Source organism: Henckelia pumila, unplaced genomic scaffold, assembly GCF_033568475.1.
Source record: "Henckelia pumila isolate YLH828 unplaced genomic scaffold, ASM3356847v2 CTG_19:::fragment_3, whole genome shotgun sequence".
Lineage (NCBI taxonomy): Eukaryota > Viridiplantae > Streptophyta > Magnoliopsida > Lamiales > Gesneriaceae > Henckelia > Henckelia pumila.
The window spans coordinates 2258583-2268439 of NW_027331777.1; positions in this window are offsets into that span (position 1 = coordinate 2258583).

Here is a 9857-nt window from a genome sequence, read left to right on the forward strand (position 1 = left end):
AAAGACGTATTGTTAGTATAAAATCTAATGTACAATTTGATAAGAATAAGTCAATTGTGTCATTACAACTATTCTGTAGAATTTCAAAAACATACTTTCTTTGTTAAATATTTGACTGGACTAGCCATCATAACAAGAGAAAGAAGTGGAAATACATATCGAGTTAACTGGCCAGCATAACCAAGTGATTCTATATGTTGTTGGAAAACGGTGTTCAGATCAATCAGAATTGATACCCGGTGCAGCGGAAGTTTTAAATTTTTATATGGAACGATTCCATATCATGGGTATCAAAACTTTACGATTAAATTGTGCGTGTAAAAATTAAATAACAATTAAATTTTTACCTTGAATCTCGAAACGAGATTATGGACACCAACAGATAACTCTGCTCTTGTTGTATATCCCAGGAACTGATGGACGAACAATTCTTCAATCAGGTCCACGAACAGAATTCGAATCCCTCTGATAGATTGCACTAGAAAATCTATCAGAAGTTTCTACGAAGAGAATTAACGAATTTGATCCGTTAAACCAGACTGCAAATTCGAAATTCACAGACTGGATTTCAGAGAGAAAAACACAGAGAGGGGGGGCGGCCACTCTAGGTCTCAAAACCCTAGTGTTCGAAAATTATGAGACTTGTGTCTAATTTTTGCACTACAATAACTTATTTATAATGTGGGCTGCTAACAGCTTAGGGCCCATTAGTCATAAGTTAAAGCCTGACAAGCAAAGCCTGCATATTCAGAAATTAATATAAAATTCATCGTGACTCAGATTGATAAACCAATTTCACCAATGTGCACAGAAACCATTTCTGCATCTTTTAAAGTCAAGATAAATTTTCTGAATCCGAATTCAGTGATTTCCAAAAATGCCCATCCCTATGTCATTTTAGAAAATCTTACTCTTCTACTCTGATATAAGAAGTCCCACTTCTTTATTCACTAAATTTAACTCTTTAAATTTAATTATCTCAACGGGGATTAAAAAACCATTACTTGTGTGACCCTCAATAGTTCAGGGATACAGCTAGTCATGGGCTCACAACTTTTTGTGACTCGGAACAACAATTTCCGACTTGCCCATCGAATCATGGTAAGAGCGCCTAGCAACATCGCCCCATGATTCCCTAGGTATCACTGATAGTGCCTGCAAGAACCAATAGATTTTGGTTAGCGTACAGTACGGTCCCTTCATCCATATATCCCGATCGAATCAACAACTATTGGTAAATCGAGAGTCGTTCGAGATTCGATAACTATGCAGTGCATCTTGAAGATCAAATAGTGACATCGCATGTGCTACTAAGAAACCATTTCTTAAAACACATCATGTACTCTGGCCAGAGATTCGTCACACTAATATCTCCTCAGATTGCATAGGATATCCACACTAGCAAGTATGTGGTGAATCCTTGACAACAAAGCATCGACTCCTATATGTGTCGTAACTGTACCCAATCCCGACACCTGATGACCCCAATAGAGTCGGTAAACGAGTCAAAGTACAGTACTAGCATATAGAGTCTCAATGATGTTTCAAGTAGTAAGGACTAATGGTATACAACCAAAACCGCGGACTTTATCCACTCGATAAGTGATAACTACTTGGAAAGTCCGGATAGGGTAGTTCGATCATTCATCGTATGAATATCTATTTGCATGCTTTGAACATCTCTATGTTCCATACCAATGAAACGTGGTACTCGGCATCGCAAATGCTAGTCTCAATCTCGAGCGATCCTTATCCTTATTAACGGACGGCTCAATCGACTAGGAACTGTTTAGAATATACAGTGACTATAAGATGTGTTTCATGATAGCCATCCCCATGTGCCACCACATCTTACATATACTATAGTATATTCAAGGTCTTCATCTAAACATCTTATAGTATGTCACAACATAATAATATGATAAAAGATAAAATAAATGCCATTATAAAAAATGTAAATTATATTATACAAAAGATTGTTTATACATAGAGTCATAAAAGCCCTTAGCCACAAGTTGGCTCACCGGGCACCCACTCTTTCAATCTCCCACTTGCCCTAAAGCAAACTAGTCATACTACGTAGTCTCATTGCTTCGCGATGTTTGTCAAATAATGGTCCTGGCAAGGGCTTAGTAAGTGGATCAGCGATATTGTCTGCAGAGGCCACTCTCTCGACAGTGATGTCTCCTCTTTCCACGATCTCCCGGATGATGTGGTATTTCCTCAGTACGTGTTTGGATCTTTGATGAGACCTTGGTTCCTTTGCCTGAGAAACGGCACCCGTGTTGTCACAGTACACCGGGACTGGACCAATAGCTTCAGGAATAACGCCCAACTCTTGGACGAAATTCCTCATCCAAACGGCCTCTTTAGCAGCAGCTGATGCCGCAATGTATTCTGCCTCAGTGGTGGAATCCGCTGTGGTGTCCTGCTTGGAACTCTTCCAAGAGACAGCACCGCCATTGAGCATGAACACAAATCCAGAGGTTGACTTCGAGTCATCCACGTCACTTTGGAAGCTAGAGTCGGTATAGCCTTCCAATTTCAGTTCTCTTCCTCCATAAACCATGAATACATTCTTAGTTCTTCTCAAGTACTTAAGAATATCCTTCACGGCTTTCCAATGCATTTGACCGGGATTGGCTTGATATCTGCTCGTGACACTCAGAGCAAATGCCACATCCGGTCTGGTGGATATCATCCCATACATGATACTCCCTATGGCTGACGCATATGGTATGTGTGTCATTTTCTCTATCTCTTCATCAGTCTTGGGACACATAGACTTGGATAGAGAGACTCCATGACACATAGGTAGATGTCCTCTCTTGGACTCATCCATTGAAAACCTTTTCAATATAGTGTCGATGTAGGTAGCTTGAGTAAGTTCTATCATTCTCTTAGATCTATCTCTATAGATCTGTATCCCTAGAATATAGGATGCCTCACCCAAATTCTTCATCGAGAATCTACCTGATAACCATATCTTTGTTGACTACAACATCCCTACATCATTCCCAATGAGTAAGATGTCATCAACATAAAGTACTAAGAATGTCACAGCATCCTTAAATACTTTCTTGTACACGCACGGTTCCTCCGGGTTCTTGATGAAACCAAAATCCTTTATTGTTTCATCAAATTTCTGGTTCCAACTTCTTGATGCTTGTTTGAGACCATAGATCGATCTCTGAAGCTTGCATACCTTATGCTCGCTTCCCATGGATGTGAATCCCTCGGGCTGCATCATATAGATTTCTTCCTTAATGTTTCCATTAAGAAATGCAGTCTTCACATCCATTTGTCATATCTCATAGTCATACCATGCTGCTATGGCACTAAGAATTCTTATGGACTTGAACATTGCGACTGGTGAAAAAGTTTCATCATAGTCAACTCCTTGTCTTTGAGTATAACCTTTTGCCACCAATCGTGCCTTGTAGGTCAGTACCTTTCCATCAGGCCCAAGTTTTCTCTTATAGATCCATTTACACCCTATTGGAACAATTCCATCGGGAGGATCTACTAAAGTCCAAACTTGGTTTGTATGCATCGAATCTATTTCCGACTGCATAGCTTCAAGCCATAAATTTGAATCTGCATCAGAAATTGCTTCCTTGAGGTTTCTTGGATCACATCCAATGTCGGGTTCACTTTGATCCCCTTCAAGAAGAAAACCATATCTAATAGGAGGCCTAGAAGTCCTCTCGGATCTTCTAGTAATAGGCGTGTCAATTAATGGTTCTTGAGGTGTAGGATCATTATTTTGTATCTTGGGTTCTTCTCGAATTTCTTCGAGTTCCTGAAATGGTGGGTGCCCGGTGAGCCAACTTGTGGCTAAGGGCTTTTATGACTCTATGTATAAACAATCTTTTGTTTAATATAATTTACACTTTTATAATGACATTTACTTTATCTTTTATCATAATATTATGTTGTGACATACTATAAGATGTTTAGATGAAGACCTTGAATATACTATAGTGTATGTAAGATGTGGTGGCACATGGGGATGGCTATCATGAAACACATCTTATAGTCACTGTATATTCTAAACAGTTCCTAGTCGATTGAGCCGTCCGTTAATAAGGATAAGGATCGCTCGAGTTTGAGACTAGCATTTGCGATGCCGAGTACCACGTTTCATTGGTATGGAACATAGAGATGTTCAAAGCATGCAAATGGATATTCATACGATGAATGATCGAACTACCCTATCCGGACTTTCCAAGTGGTTATCACTTATCGAGTGGATAAAGTCCGCGGTTTTGGTTGTACACCATTAGTCCTTACTACTTGAAACATAATTGAGACTCTATATGCTAGTACTGTACTTTGACTCGTTTACCGACTCTATTGGGGTCATCAGGTGTCGGGATTGGGTATAGTTACGACACATATAGGAGTCGATGCTTTGTTGTCAAGGATTCACCACATACTTGCTAGTGTGGATATCCTATGAAATCTGAGGAGATATTAGTGTGACGAATCTCTGGCCAGAGTACATGATGTGTTTTAAGAAATGGTTTCTTAGTAGCAAATTCGATGTCACTATTTGATCTTCAAGATGCATTGCATAGTTATCGAATCTCGAATGACTCTCGATTTACCAATGGTTGTTGATTCGATCGGGATATATGGATGAAGGGACAGTACTGTACGCTAACCAAAATCTATTGGTTCTTGCAGGCACTATCAGTGATACCTAGGGAATCATGGGGCGATGTTGCTAGGCGCTCTTACCATGATTCGATGGGCAAGTCGGAAATTGTTGTTCCGAGTCACAAGGAGTTGTGAGCCCACGGCTAGCTGTATCCATGAACCATTGAGAGTCACACAAGTAATGGATTTCTAATCCCCGTTGAGATAATTAAATTTAAAGAGTTAAATTTAGTAAATAAAGAAGTGGGACTTCTTTTATCAGAGTAGAAGAGTAAGATTTCCTAAAATGACATAGGGATGGGCATTTTTGGAAATCACTGAATTCGGATTCAGAAAATTTATCTTGACTCTAAAAGATGCAGAAATGGTTTCTGTGCACATTGGTGAAATTGGTTTATCAATCTGAGTCACGATGAATTTTATATTAATTTCTGAACATGCGGGCTTTGCTTGTCAGGCTTGAACTTATGACTAATGGGCCCTAAGCTGTTAGCAGCCCACATTATAAATAAGTTATTGCAGTACAGAAATTATACAACAGAGGTCACAAAATTTTCGAAAACCCTAGCTGTTCTCTCTATGTGACCGCCCCCTCTCCTCTCTCTGTTCGAAAATTCCAGCCTGTGAATTTCGAATTTTCAGTCTGGTTTAACGGATCAAATTCGTTAATTCTCTTCGTAGAAACTTCAGATAGATTTTCTAGTGCAATCTATCAGAGGGATTAAACTTCTGTTCGTGGACCTGATTGAAGAATTGTTCGTCCATCAGTTCCTGGGATATACAACAAGAGCAGAGTTATCTGTTGGTGTCCATAATCTCGTTTCGAGATTCAAGGTAAAAATTTAATTGTTATTTAATTTTTACACGCACAACTTAATCGTAAAGTTTTGATACCCATGATATGGAATCGTTCCATATAAAATTTTAAAACTTCCGCTGCACCGGGTATCAATTCTGATTGATCTGAGCGCCGTTTTCCAACAGTGGTATCAGAGACAGGTTGCTCAGATCAAGCGATTAAATTAATCGATTGTACAAAATTTTTAAGCCTCGGTTTTTGAAACAAAACAAATTTTTAAAATTAAATTTTTGACGGGCAAAACACGGGCAGCGATTGTCGCTGCCCGGCCCGAGCTCCTTTTGGGGCGCGGGCTGCCCAGGATCGTCCCGGGCGGCCCGGGAAAATTAATTTTATTTTTAATTAAAATTTTAATATGTTAAAATTCTATTTTTGGTCTGATCGAAAATTATTTTTTGATTGTTCCACGAGGCATCGGATCGAATTGTTCGAGTCCGAAAATTTTAAAATTGATTTTTGGATAAATTTGAATTTTTGAAAAATTTATAGATTTTATCCGTTAAATCAGATTTTATGAAATTAATTATTTTTGGTACAATTGATGATAAGATATGATCTTATGAAATATTGAGTAAAATATGATTTTATGTATAAAATTGGATTTTATATGTAAAATATGATTTTATTTGATAAAAAGATAAAATATGATTTTGTATGTAAAATAAGATTTTATATATGGAATATGATTTTATCCTAATTTAATTGCCATTGCATGTTATCCAATAAATTAATTTTGAATTAAATATTATTGGATAAGGATGATCGATTGCCATGACCAATTTCGTAGGTGTATGTTAGGGAATTTACATTTGTTTTTATTGTTGTTGGATTTATTAATGGGCCTGGTTTATGGCCCAATATGAATTGTCATATGTAATAAAAGTGGGCCTGGTTTATGGCCCGTTCCCACCCTTTAAAATGTATCCCCTACTTGTCATAGTTATTTATTGTAAATACATTATACTTAGTGGGAGATGAAGATTTGAAGACGGAGGTGGGCCCAGCAGACAATAAAGACTGAAGAAATGTAAATTGGAAGCACAATGTAATAGGATTGCATTGCATACTTGCATATCACCTAGGATTGGACTTAGACTCGTGATTGGCAACCATGGGTCGATTAGTAATGGAATCGATCATCATAAAATATAATATATGATATTATCGTTGTATGCATGTTTAGACTAAATTGTATGAATCCCGCAAGCATACAAATTTTAAATGATGAGACAAATTTTCAAAATTAAAATCCCTCATTTTAAATATGATTTAAAATTGATATCAAGATTAAAAGGGAATTTAAATATTGTTTAAATGTTCCTACCTTCCATCAACGATCAATGTATGAGATGCTACCCGCGGATACGATCCGTCTCATATTATTGGGGGGGCCCGTTCGTCGGAAAGCTGTACATTGGATCGACACATGTTGTAAGTTGGGTGGAACTCCCATGGGATTTGCTCATATTATTGGGGATCCACATGGCGACCGTCCATCACAACTTAATATTGATGGGTCATCTTGACGTGTCACAATAAACGGCGTCATATTATTGGGCCCTTATTGGACATGAGGTAAAAACGTGGAGGTTTCTTTGGAAGCAATTGGGCTCTACCTTTTGAAAATTATGGTTGGCTGATATTATTCGGGACCATAGTTTGTCAATTGGACTCCATGTTCCCACTAAGGAAAACAGTTTCCCGTTTTCACTATAGGGTAGTGAAATCGTTAAAATAGTGGGAGTGAGATTCATAAAATAAATTTCGCCTATTTTATGTCTTAGTAAATTAATTAAACAATCACTGATTATTGTCTGTTTCTTTTCAGTATTTCATTAAGATGAATTCGCGCAATCCACTATTCTCTATTCTCGAACAAAATAAACTGACTGGCGCAAACTATACGGAATGGTTCCGTAAGTTGAAGATTGTCTTGACCTCGGAGAAGATGCTCTACGTGTTAGAAAAATCTCCTCCGAAGGAAGCACCAGCTGATATAAGTCCGGAAGAGTTGGCCAAACTTGATAAATGGTGGGACCATGATATCAAGGCCAAATGCTATATGCAAGCTTCGATGTCTGATGAACTCCAGAGGCGATTTGAGGATACCGTGAATGCTGCTGACATTCACGTACAACTCAAGGAACTTTTTGGGGCTCAATCGAGAGCTGAAAGGTTCGCTACTGTAAAAGAGTTAATGACGTGTCGCATGCGTGAAGGGACTTCGGTCCGTGATCATGGGATACGCGTGATTTGGCTCATTCAGAAGTTGGTAACGCTTGATTTGGTATTGGAGCATGAACTCAATGTGGACTTATTACTTCTCTCTCTTCCTTCATCGTTTGACGGTTTTGTGGTGAATTTCAATATGAACAAGATAGAGGCCTCCCTTGAAGAGATGGTCAATATGCTTGTAACTTATGAAGCCACTTTAAAGAAGGATAAACCGGTTCTCTTGGTAGGCTCCTCTTCTTCTGCTAAGAAGGGGCCAAGTACAAAGTGTAAGAAACTTTCTGCCCCATCCAAGAAAACCGGACCCGAGAAGAAGAACAAGACAAAGGCTTCAAACATGGAAAAGTCCAAGGATGTTTGCCATCACTGATAGAAACTCGGTCATTGGAAACGTCACTACAAGGAATATCTAGAGCAGTTGCGAACTGCGAAGGGTATGTTTTATGTTGAAATAAATGTTTCACTTAATACTAATTCTTGGGTATTGGATACCGGATGTGGATCTCACATTTGCAATGATTTGCAGGTGATGACAAGAAGTTGCAAGCTTAGAATGGGTGAGACCCAGCTGAGGCTCGGAAATGGTTCTAGAGTTGAAGCCAAAGCTGTGGGAGACGTTTATTTAATTTTGCAGAACGATTTTAAGTTACTTTTGAGAGATGTTTTATTTGTTCCAGATTTGATTAAAAACATTATTTCTGTTTCTATGCTTGATAGAGATGGTTTTTCTTGCAATTTTGTGAATGGGATTTGCAAAATTTACAAGAATGAATGTTTGATTGGAAATGGACAACTTGAAAACGATCTATATAACTTAAAATTAAAAGACGTTCCAATAAATTATGTTGATAAACCGGTAACAACGAACAAAAGGAAAAACGATAGTCAAAACCCGGCAAATCTTTGGCATGCTAGGCTAGGTCATATTTCCTCAAGGAGGATGAACAAGCTAGTGAGAGAGGGCATGTTTGATATGTCTGATATTAAATCTCTACCTACTTGTGAATCCTGCCTGAAAGGAAAAATGACTAAATCTCCATTCAAGGGGAAACCTGAGCGTAGTCAAAATCTGTTGGATTTGATCCATACAGATGTTTGTGGTCCATTTAGAATTGGTACTCAATTTGGCCACACCTACTTCATTACCTTTACTGATGATTATTCAAGGTATGAGTATTTATATTTAATGAAATATAAGTCTGAAGCATTTGAAAAGTTCAAACAATTCAAGGCTGAAGTAGAAAACAAGCTAGGTAAAAGTATTAAAGGACTTCGATCGGATCGAGGTGGAGAATACTTGAGTACCGAGTTTTTGAGCTATCTAAAAGAGAATGGGATTCTCTCTCAGTGGACTCCTCCTATGACACCTCAGCTGAATGGTGTATCGGAGCGTCGTAATCGAACTTTGTTGGACATGGTTCGATCCATGATGAGCTTCACTGAGCTTCCACCTTCGTTTTGGGGCTACGCGCTTGAAACGGCGGTGTTGTTGTTGAACAACATCCACACCAAAGCAGTGGATAAAACACCATACGAGTTATGGAATGGCAAAACTCCTAAGTATTCGTACTTGAGGATTTGGGGATGTCCAGCTTACGTGAAGCAGACAGTGGGAGATAAGTTGGATAGTCGATCCACCTTATGTTATTTTGTAGGGTATACGAAGAATTCAATCGGATATTATTTCTATCATCCTACTGAAACAAAAGTGTTTGTTTCAAGGAATGCCACCTTCTTGGAGAAGGAGTTCTTATTGGATAAGAAATTCGAGATGATGGAACTCGAATAAATTCGAGAAGAACCCAAAATACAAAATAATGATCCCATACCTCAAGAATCTTTAGAGGACACGCCTATACCTAGAAGATCCGAGAGGACTTCTAGACCTCCTATTCGATATGGTCTTCTTCTTGAAGAGGATCAAGATGAACCCGACGTTGGATGTGATCCAAGAAACTTCAAGGAAGCAATTTCTGATGCGAATTCAAATTTATGGCTTGAAGCTATGCAGTCGGAAATAGATTCGATGCATACAAACCTAGTTTGGTCTTTAGTAGATCCTCCCGATGGAATTGTTCCAATAGGGTGTAAATGGATCTACAAG